General features: G+C 46.6%; 1 protein-coding gene across 1 annotated transcript in view; it reads right to left on the bottom strand.

Moving 5' to 3' along the window:
* Positions 1-15,155, bottom strand: part of TNC (tenascin C) — a 72,826-nt gene extending 57,671 nt beyond the window's left edge. The window contains 1 exon segment of the mRNA XM_066332469.1: positions 15,004-15,155. The gene's annotated coding sequence lies outside the window, so the exon portion shown is untranslated.
* Between the last annotated feature and the right edge of the window lie 734 nt (positions 15,156-15,889).

Here is a 15,889-nt window from a genome sequence, read left to right as displayed (position 1 = left end):
CTATTTAAGCTGTTGTTTAAATGAGAAGCATCCAACGTGGCATTATGTAATAATTATATATAGGCAGTCAGCCTCGGGGAGAGACCACACTAAAAACAGGGATCCAAAGCTCTTAACTCATTTTTGGTACTGCCAGATTTAATAAAATTATCCGTGTTAAAAAGGAGAGAAGGTAATTGCTGAGTGAGTGAGAAGCATGGCGCAGAATTAATCAGACCACACTCGTAATGTGGTGTTTAATCTTTCATGTAATTTGCTGCTAGATGTGCATAATTAGAAACAAATAAATGATACATCTCAGTGTGAGCCACAGATGTGCTGCCTTCCAGCATAGTTACGAGCTCCTGACTAGGGATAACAGGGCTGAAACCAGGCCCTCAGCTTGGGATGTGACAGGGTATTATCGCCTTTTAGTTCATTTTACTTCAAGAACTACAGCAGTCCTCCCTGCATTTCCTGGTCCAGCAAGTGTGCCAGGTGGGGAGATGCTCACCACACCCTCCTCTTCATCACAGAGGCAGCAGGAGCTGAGTCTTGACACCCAGACTGAGATCCCAAAGCACCTGTCGGGAAACCCTCCAGCCTCCTGAGCGGGGTGACACCCTTGGGATATAGGTGCTGTCCAATATCAGGTGCTAAAGGCCTTCAGAGCACCAAGACAACGCAGTGCTGTCACTTCCCATCCATCAGGGAGGGATTTGTGCCCCTTTTTGGCAGAGGGTGAGTTTGGGGAGCTCTGTGTTGACCCCAGAGCCGCCACCGCCTGCCAAGGCTCCGAGCATCCAACAAAAGCCCAGCACACAAAGGGGGCTGGGAGAGAGAACCAGCCCTGCTCCATGGGTGCACTCCTGTGCCAGGGCTGGCTGCTCAGCCGGGCAGTGGCCCAAAGGCAACTGCAGCCAGCAGGGCAGGCTGCTGGGGAGCAGGAAAATCGGAATTTCCATACGGCTTCCGTCCCAGCCACTGAGGAGGACATTGGCAAAGCCTATGCCCAGCCAAGAGGAGGTGGATAAAGCATTTCCCTGCAAAGGTTTATTTTGGGTGTGCTGGAGGCTGAATTCCTGGGCTGGAGTAATCCTGGGGATGAGGTCATGTGTTCCCTCAAGGGGCTGCTTTGTAGCCCGCTAGTTAGCAACGCTTCTTCTCTTATCAAGCATCTGATTAACCTCACAAAAGAAGGGTCTTTAAAAAACAGGCTCAGGCAGAATTGAGAAGTGAATAAGTAAATTGAGTTTGGGGAGTTTTTTGTGGGGTTTTTGTGGGTGATTTTTTGTTTTTTATTTTGCCCGACAGGCAAAGAGAGGAGGAATAAGATGGGAAAGGGGGGGCAAGAAACTGATTCCTTGTTCTGAGATGACAGAACAAAAATCTTCACCTATTTTGGAGATTTCTACAGAGGCAGCCCTGTGGCAGACAGCAGTTACACCTGTCCAGGTGGCAAGTGTCACCTGGGAGGCCACAATGCAGCACAAAGAGTACAAACCACCCCACACCTCTCCCTTCAGGAGTGACCCAGCAGTCACCCTCAGCAGCAAAACCCTTTATGGAGGAGGTAAACTAAAATTGGATTCCAGATGCTGTCTGACTTGAAGAAAGACTTGGCTGATTCACACTGATCTCTCTGTAAGCACCCAAGGATATTTATAAATGATATCTGCTGTAGTTACTAGAATGTTTTCTGTATTTCAAATAACTTATTTGATGGCATCAGTGGTTCCCTATATTAGAAGAAAATATTTCTCTTTGCTCCTCTCATTTTGTATAATTTAATTCACTATTTTCCTCCATCGTCTTCTCCATTGGATGTTAAAAAAAATAGTGTAAAAGTTATCTCCATAAAAAACTGGAGCCAAGTGATGATAAAGTAACAGGTACAACTGCTTGAAAGTTTTTCACAACACACTGAAAGGTGCCATTTGTCATTTGATTCTGAAGACTCAGCAAGAAGGAAACTAAGAGGGAGTCAGCAGCATTTCAGGAGTTCCTATTCTTGAGAAAAAAATTCCCTGACAAATCTTTTTTGTAAATCTTTGAAACCAGTAATGGCTTGCTTTGAACCAAATGGCCTGTTTGAAAGAATAACCACCTCAATCATTTCTTCAAAGGATTCCTCCTCGTTTTGCTAGTAAAAGCTGGAGCAGCCTGGCCTTCAATTACTAAGTGAAAATTTATGAAAGTGAACCCACAGTGCTCGTGCTCTCCTGCACCCCAGGACAGAAAAAAGAATGAATCTCATGTTCACTCCCACCTCAAAAAGCTCAGAGTTGTGCCCATTGGGGAGTAAAACGTGTCAGCACATTTTTAAACACCAAACTGAACTTTCAGGCAGCAAAATACATCAAACCTGCTGGTCCAGGAGCCAGAGGGCTCCTTATTGCTGGCTGCTCTGCCCAATTACCTTCAGCTTGTTACCATCTCCAAGGACAGGGACTCTCTATTTCCCAAGACAAATCCTGCTCGTTATCCACCAAAGGATTGTAGCTCTGGATCAATAACAACCCTCCTGCCCCCCAAGGATGTTTGGCTGGGATTCATCTTGGCTGGAGATGTAAAACAAACAGCTCGGGAGAGTGGGGAAAGGGAAGAGAGCAGAGCTGGGGAGGGGCAGCATGGGAGACAGACACTGAGATTTCTCAGGTTTGGGATTTGATGGTGCTGCTCTGGCGTCTTAGACAACTCCACTTCCCCTGTGCCTCCCAAACATGTCAGACCAGCTGGTAGATTTGACCCATGTCACTGCAGGGATTCTCAGCAACTAAAAATATGTTTGTGTATTATTATGCTTTAAAAAATCCTGGTTTTATTGGAGAAAAAAAAAATGGATAAGACCATGCAAAAAGGATGCTGCTGAATGAGTTCAAGGGAATAATGCAGCCTGAAACAGGATGGCTGAAGTAATGTCTCACTCATGGTTTATGTTGCTCTTTCTTAGAGGTGTAAAGCCCAGGAAATGAAAAAGCTGCATCTATAAGAAGCAAAAGGTTTTTCTTACAATTAGGTTTATTCCCTTTAGGATGTGAGGAGGTGAAACTCTGAATGCTGGAAAAGCCAAACAAATGCTCATTTGGAGTAATCTCATTTTTTAGAAGGTATTTCAGCTAACATTTCCAGCAGTGTGGGTGTGATTTTGAATCTGGTTCTCATGCAGCATAAGGAAAGGAGCACATTCCTTGTGGATTTGTCCTGCAGGGACCTGGGGAAGGTGATGGACAGCAAAGGGGGCACAGAGCTCACCTGTGCTTTACCACAGAGCCCTGGATTGTGGTGCTGTGAGGATGGAACTTTCTGGAGAGGGCAAACTCTCCTTCATGTAATCTGGGAATACAAATTGCCAGATTGGCCTTCCAGGGAGTCTGCTGAATGGTGGGGAAATCTAAATTGGAATAAAGTTTGAGGTGAACCAATAGGGCAGCCAAAGGAATGTGTTCACCTTGGAATTAGAGTTCAGTGGAATGGTGAGGCACAGAACGTGTCATTGCAAAGTGGGAATGAACAGGTCTCCCAATGAATGGATTCCCCAGGCTTGGAAAAACTACAACTCAACAATAAAGATTGAGATAAAACCTTCCTGACTGAGGGTCTGCCATCCCCAAGTCTCCTTTTCCATACCAAGAGAAATGGAGCTAAGCAGAGCTGGACCCATGGAATTGCCACAAAACCTTGTGCTCTCTGCAGGGATTCCAGAAAGTGCCCAAAACCTTGGGGTTGATGGTGTGGCCCCATGGTTAGGACCGAGGGCTGAAACTCAGGCATCCTGCTCTGAAATTATTTCACAAATCATCAGCTGTGCCTCTGTTTAACCCCTGGTAAAACCCCAGAGGGGCAATTTGTGTCCCTGTGAATTAAATATTCCAAGGACCTCACAGGAAAGGTGCTGTCAAATCCTCATTTCCATAATTAAACATCTTCCTGAGGAGTGCTGTAAAACTGTCAGAAAATGCATCATTAAAAAGCGAAAGGCTGGAGTGTTATCCCTGCAATGCAGGAGAGAAAGGGAAAGCTGCAGAGCTGCCCCAGCCCTGGGCCAGCACAGCGAGGACCTGGAGCTGCTGGAGAGATCCAGAGGAGGCCCCAGGGGGATCAGAGGGATGGAGCAGCTCTGCTGGGAGGAAAGGCTGGGAGAGCTGGGAGTGTTCACCTGGAGAGGAGAAGCTTTGGGTGAGCTCAGGGTGGCCTTGCAGGGCCTGAAGGGCCAACAGGGAAGATGGAGAGACACAATTGACAGGGGCCTGGAGTGACAGGACAAAGGGGGAATGGCTGCAAACTGCCAGAGGGCAGGGCTGGATGGGAGATTGGGCAGGAATTGTTCCCTGGCAGGGTGGGCAGGGCTGGCACAGGGTGCCCAGAGCAGCTGTGGCTGTCCCTGGATCCCTGGCAGTGCCCAAGGCCAGGCTGGACATTGGGGCTGGAGCAGCTTGGGATGGTGGGAGGTGTCCCTGCCCATGTAGAGGTGGTAGAATGGGATGAGTTTTAAGGTCCCTTCTAAGGTCCATTTCAGACCAAACCATTCTGTCATTCCCTGCTTCTCTGAAATCTTTTGCTCTGAATAAGAAAATGCAGCACAAATGCACAAGAGCCACAGGACTGCCTGAAATTCTGGAGAAACAATAGAAAACTGCAGCTTTACTCTGAAGTCAAGAAGATGTGCCAGGCCTGTTACCACAAGGAGAAGATGAATCCATGGAAATAAATTACAAGGTTACCAAAACCCACAGAGAAAGACACCAGAGAATTTGAGAAAAATCTGCATCTGACCAAAAATGCACGAGTCCAGCTCATTCTCTTACATCAGTTGAAAGTCCTTTAATCTCTGGACATTTTATGGGATCAGAGGGATCATTCCCACACATGTGCACGGTCCTCCTGCAGCTTGGTGTGCCAATGCTTGCTGCTGTTACGCAATCCAAGTGATTCACCCCTGTGGATGGGAGGTGCAGGAGAATCCTTTATCCAGCTCCTACCACAGGAGGAATTTTACACCAGCCATGAGAAACAGCCTGGTTATTTTATAGAGCAGATCATTCAAATGTGTTGCATATAAACAAAACAAAACAAAACAGACCCCCAAAAACCCCCCAAAAAACCAAGACAAACAAAAAAGCAACAGCGTTCTAAGAGGTGACCATGGCAGAGCTCACACCAGAGCCAGGTGGTCTAACCCACAGGCACTGGGCTGAGGCACAAGTTAACAGGGAGCTCAGTCTGCCCTTGGAACTTAGATTTTTGTTAAGGGCTCCGACACTTGAGCATCAATTTCTGGAAATGGGAGCTGAGAAAAGAGAAACAAAGCGAGCAGGTCAGTGGGGTGCTCTGGAGCTGCGTTCAGGCTCCTGGCAGGAGGCGCAGCAATCAGCCAAGTGGAGCAATTTGCTACAAACTCGGGAAGGGAGGGAGAAAAAGCCATCTGCTAAATACTTTTTTCTCACATCTGTAAAGCAACCTCTGTTCTTGCTGTAGCTGTCAGAGGGGGAAGAGAAAGTATCAGACATCATCTGTCCATGGCAGATACAGCCTAGACAAGAATTGTGGATCAGAAACAGCAGAGCACACCAGAGATGGGAAGAGCAAAGGCAACTATGGATTCAGAAAAATTGGCTCTGCTCTAACCACAGAAGCAGAGCTGTAGGAATGGGACACACCCGGAGGACTCATGGAAAGCAGAGTGGGTGGGTCACACCCCCCTTTTGCCTGGTTTCTGCCTGAACCTCCTGTCTGCATCTCCAGCACAGGAGTGACTTTCACCCATCACTCTCCGAAGGCACCAGCAGAACTCGGGACATTGAACGGGCAGAGCTGCCACAGACACAGCAGCCTCAATTAGCACCTTTTCCAATATAAAATCCCCCCTTTCGAAGCAAAAGCAGCTCCTGAGCATAATCCCCCAGCAGAAAGCACTCCTGCCTCTGAAGTACGTCCTGCACCTTTTAATAAAGCCTTTGCTAATAGCAAAAGCATTTGCTCGGGCTCTTGGCTTTTTCCCCCTCGCAGCAAAGACGCGGAGCTGGAAAAGATCTACGGTTTTCTAAACTTGTCTTTGGAAAGTTTCTCTGCCAAGTTACACTTTGTCAGGAGCTCATTATTTTCTGGGTAGACGCTGGAGGCTTCGCTTTGAAATACTTTGAGGGCTTTTGCTGATGCAGTTTCAGACCGTGAGGTTCGTGTGCTCGCTCGCATGAATCACACAGCGACTCCTGTTCCTTCCACACACAAAGCCCGCCTTCGTTTCCAGCCCCTTCTCCACGCTGGTGCTTCCAAAACCACCCATAAATTTTCCAGAGCCCATTTCACAAAGTTTTAGGTGGGTTTGGGATGAGATGGGAAGAGCAGAAATTCAAGAACTTCGGAATTTTCTTCCCACTCCTTTCGTGCCAAGCCGGAGTTGCTGAGAACAAAGCAGCAGCCAGTCCTGGAGGTGGGAACTTGGCCAGAGTCATTTGTTTCACAATTTCGTGATTTAGGTATCAAACGTCACCTTTTTTACTGATAATGAGAGGTAGGAAATAAGGCATCAATACTCTTGATAAATATAATAACAATAGGCGACGGAATAGCTGATCTGCTAATTAAAAAACAGATGCCAAATTAATGCATTTACCAAAAATATTGGTGAAATCTCTGCCATAGAAATAAAGCTCATTTATAAGAACCATAAACTACTGACACATTAAACAAATACACAGTGAACAGGCACTGAGACAGCACTGCTTTGTACAGCACCTCTGAGGAAGCTGTTTTTCAAATTTCTCCTGGAGGTCAGGAGCAAGAGATGAGCCAAAATTCTGCTCCACACACCCAGCCCCACACTTTTCCATATTTAAAATCATTTTAGCTGGAGGAATGTCACGTACAGAGGCAAGAGAAGTGGAATTCTTCCCTTTTAATGGCTTTGCTGTAACCGAGAGCACGAACAATTTACATTTATATTGGTCTGGAATAAGGGAAAGTATTTAATTGTAGGGATTGCTGCAGATGATATTGGTCAGTGGGCAGCGGGATACTTTCAGAATTCGTTATGAATATTTGCATGTGCCTTATAATTTTACTTTGATTTAACCATATACTTATTCAAATGACTCAGGACTCAGCCATAAAAGCCTGCACTTTTCCTGGGAACCAGAATTATCATTCCTTGCCTCCTGTCATTAGCAGACTTCGGGCACGGTTTTAAAAGGAGCCGAGGAAACAGATGGGTAACCCTTCGCCAGGCAGTTCCTTGCTTTGAAACCAATTATGAGTTTCCCTGGGCAGCTTTTCCTCCCTGCTGGAGCTCCTCTGTCCTTGGTACTAGCACCTCAAACACACAAGAATGTTCACATTTTTCTATCTCACAAGACCACAGAAGGAGTTCCTTGAAATCTGACTTCCAGTAATCGCCCCCGGGTTGCAGATCTGCCTGGCCTAGTTCTGTCACATGTGGTAGCATCAAGAATTTGCATCTTTGGCAGCCCAGGGAAGGGTAGCAAACTCAGAGCAGAGCAAAACACATAATGAGGAGAAGATGGAATGAAATCAGCCATGGCTTGGCAAGGCAAAGTGAAGTACAAATGAGAGGCACAAGATATGAGACAAATTGAGTGCAAGGCGTTTGGAAAAAGAGAGGAGGCTGCTTCTGAAAAGTCCAGTCTGGGGATGTTTGCAGTGCTCTGATGTAAAGCAGAGGCACTTATGTAATGTAATGGAAATTACAGCCATGAGCACAGCCCTGAGCAGTGATTAGTGACTGAACTCGGGCAGAAATCTGCACTGTTGCCTCGAATGTCAGCAAATTGGGCACTGCCGCATTCATGGGAGGCTTGAGAGACCTCCACCATCACCACCCTGACCTCGTTCTCTTAACCCACGGTGACCTGAGCCCTGCCTATGCTGGAGCCTTGGCTGGCAGCAATTTGAGCCGTGGGATGGTGAAAGGAGGGACATGCAGCTCAATTATCCAGCACCAGATCCCCAGTGAAATCAATGCCATTGTGTCACATGAGAATTTGGCTGGCAGCCCCTCAAGTCTGCCCAGGAGAAACCCATCCCCTCAGCAGGGCAGCCTGGAGGAGACAGGGGACACTGCAGGCAATGCAGGGCCACTCTGGGCATGGAAAATGCTCCGTGGGTTCTAATTTCCCCTCTGGCAGCCTGGCTTTGTCCCTGTGCTGCTCCATGAGCACTCCTGACCTATATGAGCACGGACCAAACTGGAGCAGCCCAAGGCATCCTGTGCAAAAAGGTATCATTAAGGCAATGTGTATTGTATGGACACTCAACACCCCGTGCCAAAGGGGATTCCATATTGCTCCTGTCAGCAGGAAAAGCTCTCTCCCACGTGGAGCTGGACACCACAGACTCAGTTTTCAGTTAAATTAATTTAATTTTTAGTTAAATTAAGCCCCCTAGTCCTTTTTTTCAGTTTATTACTAGGATATTAGGACATAGGATTACAGGATATATAGGGCATATCTAACACAGAGAGGCTGTGGATTCCCCATCTCTAAAACTGTTCAGAGTCAAGGATCAGAACAACCAAAAAGGTGTCCCTGCCACATGGCTGGTGGTAATAAACTGAATTTCCTTGTTTCTGATGGCAACCCTGGCAAATCCCATTGTGCTCTCCCTAAGAAAAATAAAATATATGAAGCAACAGCCAGAGAATGACAAATAAAGCCACAACTAATGCTGATGTGTTTGAGAACAGCACTGTCTGGGTGCTGCAGGCTTTCCATCAAGCCTGGAGCTGCAGCACTTGGAGTGCTGGCTCCCTGTGATTGACTTGCTAACCTGTAAAGTGGCTAAGTCGACATCATAATTAACACTTGGCAGTGGAAATATAAATTCCCTGGCTTGTAGGTGGTATATCCTCCTCCAAACACTCCACTTGGCCACCAAACTGCAAAAATAGATAGGACATTCATAAGGAGGGCTCGCCATGGGAAATGCCAGAGGTTTGTTGGTTTTGTTTATTTTTTTTTCCTGGAAACTGTTTACATGGCCAAAATCCTTCAATAAGAAAAATGATCTGAGAACTTTCCCTTCATATGTATCCCGTTCTGCTGTGCCTTGTGGCCCACAGTGTGCAGCATTCATCAGGAGTCAGCCCTGAATTACTGTGGTACAAGCAGTGCAGGAGGGAAGTACAAGCCACAAGCAAAGGGAAAATATGCTTTACACAGGCTCTGGCCAAGAGGAATGGGCTGCCTGCAGATCACAAGCTACCTTTATATCTTTCTTGGCATAGACCTTTGTCCCACAGCACAGAGAGGCCATTTAGGAGGATTCAGCATATCCAAAAGAGGCTGGCCTTCCAAAGGAACCAGGAGAGACAAAGAGCCACTGCAAAGTGGCCACTGAGCTCCTTTTGAGAGGCCAACAAACAGCCCCTGACAAGATGCAATCCTGAGGAGGGAGATAACCACCGAGGGTTGGTGCTGAAGTGCTCAGCACACACTGAGAGTGACCCTTTCCTGTCCAAATAAAGGCTTTTCATCACGGCAAAGAGGCACAAAACCACAGTCCCCAGAGTCCTTGGAGTCCTCAGCCTCTCTCACTTGCTGGCCTGCCTCCTGTGCCCGAGATAAACCCCAGACTGACCAACAAAATCTGCCTCTTGCCAGGCCTTTTGATTTCTTGGCAATGGAAAGTGAACTCATGTCTTGGAAATAAAGCTTTTTTTAGCCCTTTTCCAGCCTTTCATTAATGGTGGAAATAACTCTTTAGCCAGTTCTTGTGGGCACACAAGGAAAGGATCTCACAGTTTAATTTTCATGTATAAGCTGAAGAAGAAATTTATGTTCCCTTTTAGCTTTGTGCTGCCAGAACGGTGGAAAAGAAGATAAATTTAAAGAAGAATCAAGACTGTTTAGATTAATATTTTGGTAAATATCCTAATTCCATAACAATATTAGCATTTGCAATTTTAGGCTTATGAGCTTAGACAGTCCTGCTGCATGTTGGGCACAGTTAAAGCCCAAATCATCATGATGGAATTTCCCCAGGCTCTCAGTTTCAGCCTCCTGGGAGGCTCCTGGCCAATATCTCTCCACACACAGCCAGTGCTCCAGCCTGCCATGGGAAGAGGCAGCCACTACAATAGACCTTTGTGGACCCCAGGATTCAAGCTAGCACTTTTGGAAAAAAAAAACCAAATCTGTATTTAAGGTTTCTGTCCTACCACCCTGCACTTTCTCCTCAGTTGCTGAGGAGAATATGTTTTCTTGAGCATGAAACAATATGATTTTTGTGGGGAGTTTGGAAAGGCAGCGCCTGTATGGCCCGAAGAAAAGCTCCCTTTCTCTGGGCTGTGCGGGGCTGGGTTTGGGGAAAGGGCTTTCTGTCTGAGTAATCTTTCAAAGTAGGAAGCAGAGCTCCCCCATTGCTCGGGAAGAATGGACCTCCAGTGGGCTAATATGTGATGGATGACTGAATGCAAACTTGGCAACGTTGCCCTCCGCTCCCCAAAGAATACAAAATGCCGCCGCCTATTTGGGCACCGGGGCTCTCCCGTTGGAAGTGCTGAAAAACTTGGCACCATCCCACCTCAGTTTAATTGAAACGGCAGACAATTAAGGATGGGAGCTTGGGGAAATTTCTTGCGACGGGATCAGCTCAGGATGGATTTGTCTTGGGTGATTGGCTCATGCATAAGCCAAGCAGGAACATAAACGGGGAGTTATTTCCCGTTGGCTCGCCAACCTGAGCGGCGAAGTCTCACATTGGTTCAGGAGGGGTGTGTTGGGAGGTATAATTTGTATTAGTAAGTATTATTCAAATTCTACATGTGGATATACTCTCTGAAGATATAGGTGGAGGTTTTTTGATGTGTTTTTGGTCAGCAGCAGGACAGGCCACATGTAGGAGAGAGAAATGATGCATTTAGAAATCCAGGAAAATCTTATATTAAGGACAGCTCTAGTAATGAGGGCACATCTATCCTTCATACAATGCTAAAAAGTGACACTAAATTATTCAAACTTTGCCCTTTTAGCAGAAAGATCTACATCTACTCCTTGTTTCAATGGCCAGACACTTCCTGCAGGCTCCAGAGCCACCTCTTGTCAGGCAGGATCCCACTGACTGCTCCTCCCAGTCTGCCCATTCCACACCGTGGGGTTACATCATGCACTGAGGGATTTCAGTAGCTGGAACAAAGCCCAGTCTCTAACTTTTCCCACATGTGGAAGGCTTTTAAGTCCAGCTCTGGCTGGCCAGAGGGTCAGACACACGAGTGGACAGGGAGCGCTGAGAGAGGGGAGGTTTCACACTCGCAGAATCCCTGAGCTCGGTGGAAATGGCAACGGCTTGAGGTTGTCCCTCGGGGTTGTTCACTTCTCTGCTTCCCAGAAGTCTCCTTCCTCAAAGAACTGCCTTCCTATTTCTTTTTTCTCTGCACTATAAAAAGAACTTTTTGGGAATAATTAATAAAAGGAATTGCAGGCTTTTGTGACAAAGAACATCGTTTATTAAAACCTCTCACTCCATCTAATACAGTGAGGCCCTAAAGTGCTGGAGCAATAATTACAACATCAACCAACCGAAGCCACGGACAAATAGTTCTCTTCAATATCAAGCAGTTTAATGAACTGTATTGCCTCTTAAAAACTCATAAGCAATCTGTACATGTCCCTTATTCTGAGCTCTTGACCTCAGGTTATGGTGTTTCCTGTCCAGAACTCATTAGTTACTAATCCTATAATTGTTTGCAGTTTTGAGGATTTCTGAGCCTGCTAGATGACAAAATATTAACTCCTTTCACTTCAATTGCTGTCTTCCCTAGTTTCCCACTTCAGCGACAATTTCTTCTGCAATATGACATCAGCAGCTTCCTCAAAACCACTAAGAGCAGCTATTACATTTTACAGTAGTTTCAGATTTCTGCCGTTTATAAGCACAGGGTTAGATCAGAGCTCAGTCTTTGAGCAGGATGTGCTAAACTCACACCAGTAATTAAGTCTGAGAAAGCACACATTGGTAAATCAGATCCCAGTCTCAAAGCCCTGTATCTCAAACTGACACAGTTCAAAACAAATCCCTTTTATTATTGGAAAGCTGAGATTTCGAGCTTTCCAGGGATGTAAATCATCCACTCCTAAGCCTGGAGTTTTATGAGCCACTAGACCTTAAAACTGTCAGTGGCCCTTCAGCTTAGCAGACTGCGATGGCACGAGGCCAAGGAGGAATTTATCAAGTCACAGGCTTCAAATGAGAGTAATTATTTAACCACTCTGGACTCCCATGGCACAGAGGTTGGACAGGTAAATGTGTAGCTGATAACGAAGCATTAATCTCCGTTCCAAAGGTAATATTCCTCCAGGGCTCTCTAAGGGACACAGGACTGGATGGAAACCCTATCTCCCTTACATCGTTTCCACCAGACACCCGTTGTCCAGCCCAGGACAATCAAATGCCATCAGCACCACTTAAACCTCAGGACACATCCTACAAGGCTGGGTGGGCAGAGGCACCGTGGTGTTCTACCAGGAAAACAGAACTGGCCCAGCTGGTTTTCCAAATGGTTTTGCCAGGAGGGATGAAGGGGTTAAAGCTCTGGCTCCAAAGCAGCATCACTGTTTCGCAGACAATTCTGCTTTTTACTTCTGCCTCACTCTTGAAAAGGATGAGAAAGTCCCAAAAAAGCAGAGACCCTGCCATTTAATCTCATTTTCTTATCAAGAAGTGAGACAATGCTCAAGAACAAACTTTGACAGTCTCTTTATAGCAAGCAGAACATCTTCACTCATGAATAGTCCTTGGCTTTTTTTAGATATTTCATAAAAAGCACTAATATGAAAAATAAGCTGAACGTCAAACATTTTCAGAAATGATGTTATAGCAACATGATAGTTAAGTTTGAGTGAATACTGAGGAGAAATGATCCAGTTTTAAAGAGCTGGGATAATAAAAGAGGGTGGCTTTCAAAGAGTCTCCAGCTAAGAGTTACTCAGAATTTGTGGAGCACATTTTAGGCTGTGTTTAGGGACCTTCCCAGTAAGTTCTAACCTCATTAAGCATCACTATTTCAACAAGAGATTTGGGTCTGGTCGTTTGTCTTTTCCATGTGCCCATGACCACCGTGTACCTGGCAGGGGTTTCTTTGGCAGAATTTCTGCTTTCTCTCCAGATGAGACCTGACATTCCCATCTGAGGTCTGGGGACTTTCCAGGAGATCCTTTGGCTCTTCCACTGCTCTGGGAGCACTGATAAAGTAACTGTAGCGAGAGGATTAAGGGCTGGGACTCGCAAAGAAATTTCTCTGGGCTGAAAGGAGCCAGAGGACAAAATTAATGAGCAAAAAATATGGGAAGTGAATGTGAGTCTGGTATTTGGGAGTGTGGCTGTGGCTGGGTCAGTGATGGGAGGCACAGCCCTTGTCACTCCTGTCCCACTCCTCTGCTCCGTTCAGGTGCACGTCCTGCTGAGCACGGGGCAGCTCCTGCACTGGGAGCACCCTGACAGCGCTCCCAGCTGCTTCCCTAATTCCCTGCCAGGGGAATTTGTCTGAGCTGCAGGCAGACCAGTTATCTTCTCTTGGCTAAACACTTTGCTCTGGTCAAACTTCTTCAGATTCAATTTGCCCCTGCTTTCCCTGGACCAGTGAGAAACAACCCAAAAGACATCACATTTCTGCAGGTTTCCCTAGGATTCAAAGGATGGTCCATAATCCCCCTTGTCCACCTCATTTTTAAACTCTGGCACCCCTGGTCTAGTGGAAGGTGTCCCTGGCCATGGCTGGAGCTGGATGATCTCCGAGGTCCCATCCAACCCAAACCATTCCACGATTTCACAGCTTTAAAAGGCAAATACACAAACCCAGCACAATAAAACAACTCCCACATGTAACATTCATCAGGAAGTGTGTAAAATGAATTCCCAATATTTAATGTGGTCTTAAAAAAATAAACCAAGAGAGAAAATCAAACCAAACAGCTGGACAGCAAGGATTTTACCCAGACCACAGAATCACATCCACCTCATTGTTTTCTGTTTTTTCATGAATAAGATTTCTATAAATATTTTTATTGCCCTTTTTAAATTTAGATCTCCACTGTGTAATGCAACACATCCCCATCACTTCAATCTGAACATTCCTTTCCATAGTATGAGACAGACTTTTCAGAAGTTTAGATTAACTGCCAAAAGCTCTCTGTCCCAGTAGCCAGACAGAAAATCAGTCAGGGAAAACTCTGCGAAGGTGATGTAACACGAAGTCTTGAGTGAGTGGGTTGAGCTCCTAAATGAATCTAAGTGTGTTCACCTTCTCCCAGCCAGCCTCTCCTTTTTAAGCCAATTTGAGCCTCGCTGGTAAGTGCAGACACAGTCATGCAGAAAATCTCAGTGCACCAGGGAGCAAGGAGCTGAGACACGGAGTCGCTGCCTCTGTTTTTCCATGAGGATGGAGAATTTCAACCTCCTGCTCCCAGAACCCACCCAGCCAAGCACTGGTAATCAAATACCAGTTGAATCTCCCTTTGTGCTTTGCTCCCCACTGCAGGCTAATATTACCGGACTTTTAGAAGAAACTGGAGCCTGGTGGAGGCGGGGCGAAGGTGACAAAGGCAAAAAAAGAAAAAAAAAAAAGTGTGGGGACAGCAAATGACCAGCAGGAAGGGCCAGGGCTCCCACCAGGTCACAGAAGAGTTGCTTGGGAGGGTTAAAACCTGCCAATGGATTTAGCCTGGTTCTCGAGGTGAGGATGGGGAAAACATTTTACAGCACTCCAGGAGCCAAGAGGAAATCCCAAATCTGCCTTCCTACCCTGCCTCGTGTGGATGTGGAGCACCCAGAGCCGGCTGCTGCTCCATTCATTCATCGGGCGGGATGGATGTCAAAGAGACATTTCTGACACCATTACACGGAGCAGTGCAGACAGGCTGTAAGGCAGGCATGCTCCAATCCAGAATCATTCCTGACAGCATCCCTGCCCCTTCACCTGCTGGTCACAGCCACCAGGGATGCCGGGGGCACCGCGGGCTTGTGTGCGAGAGCAGCTCCCGACTCCTCAATTCAGGGAGGAAGCAGACTTACCTCAGACACTGTGCCAGAGCTTAGATCCCGCTGTGAGCAGCCTCCATGAAATAAATAGGTGTTCAAAGGCAGCCCGGCGCTCCTGACTTTGTTGCCGTCCTGTCAAAACTCGGCGGAGTTTTCGCTGTCCGGAGCCGTGTGCGAGCGCAGGGCTGCGAGCTTTGACAGCAAGGCAAACTGGCCACAGCAGCCAGATTCTGCCGGGTTTATATAGCTGAGCTGCAAATCCCGATCCTTGGCTCGTTCCACTGTAATAGGACGCCTGAAGGCAATTTTTTTTTTCGGTTTTGCTTTAAAGGAACAGCCTCTCTCTCTCTCTCTGGCGTGGCTTCTGAGGCGCACACACACGCTGGCACACTCGTGCTGTCATCCTCGGGCTCACACACACACACCCCAAGGAATTTGCATGCGATTTATGGCTAAAGAAGGAAACCCCCTGAACCATTCAAAAAAGAAAGTCAGCTCAGGGCAAATGACTCAGAAAGCGGAATATTTTCCCTACAGCATCAGCGGAGTGCATTATCAGGAGTTTTAATCCCCTCACCCCCGTTATTTTAACCTTGCGAAATAGTAGCAAGCTTACGTGAAAGTCAGGGGAGTCACAAGCAGGGTTTAAATTCTTGGGACTCCTACAGAAATTGATGAGTTTAATGTCGGGGTAAATAGACCCCACTCCACTGGAATCAATGGCAAAATTCAGATTTACGCAAACAGAGGATCTGGCGTGTTCCCATCTGTTCAAGCCTGTGATCTCTTTTGCATCCTTTTGCCCTCCTGCTCGAAGAGCCGCAGGGAGAAGAGGGGGGAATCCAGGAGAAAAATGAGCAGAGTCGTAGCCTGAGTATTTAAAACAAAAACAAAAACAAAACCAAACCAAAATAAAAAA

This window comes from Sylvia atricapilla, chromosome 19 (assembly GCF_009819655.1).
Source record: "Sylvia atricapilla isolate bSylAtr1 chromosome 19, bSylAtr1.pri, whole genome shotgun sequence".
NCBI lineage: Eukaryota > Metazoa > Chordata > Aves > Passeriformes > Sylviidae > Sylvia > Sylvia atricapilla.
This window is presented reverse-complemented; position numbering and strand designations above follow the sequence as displayed.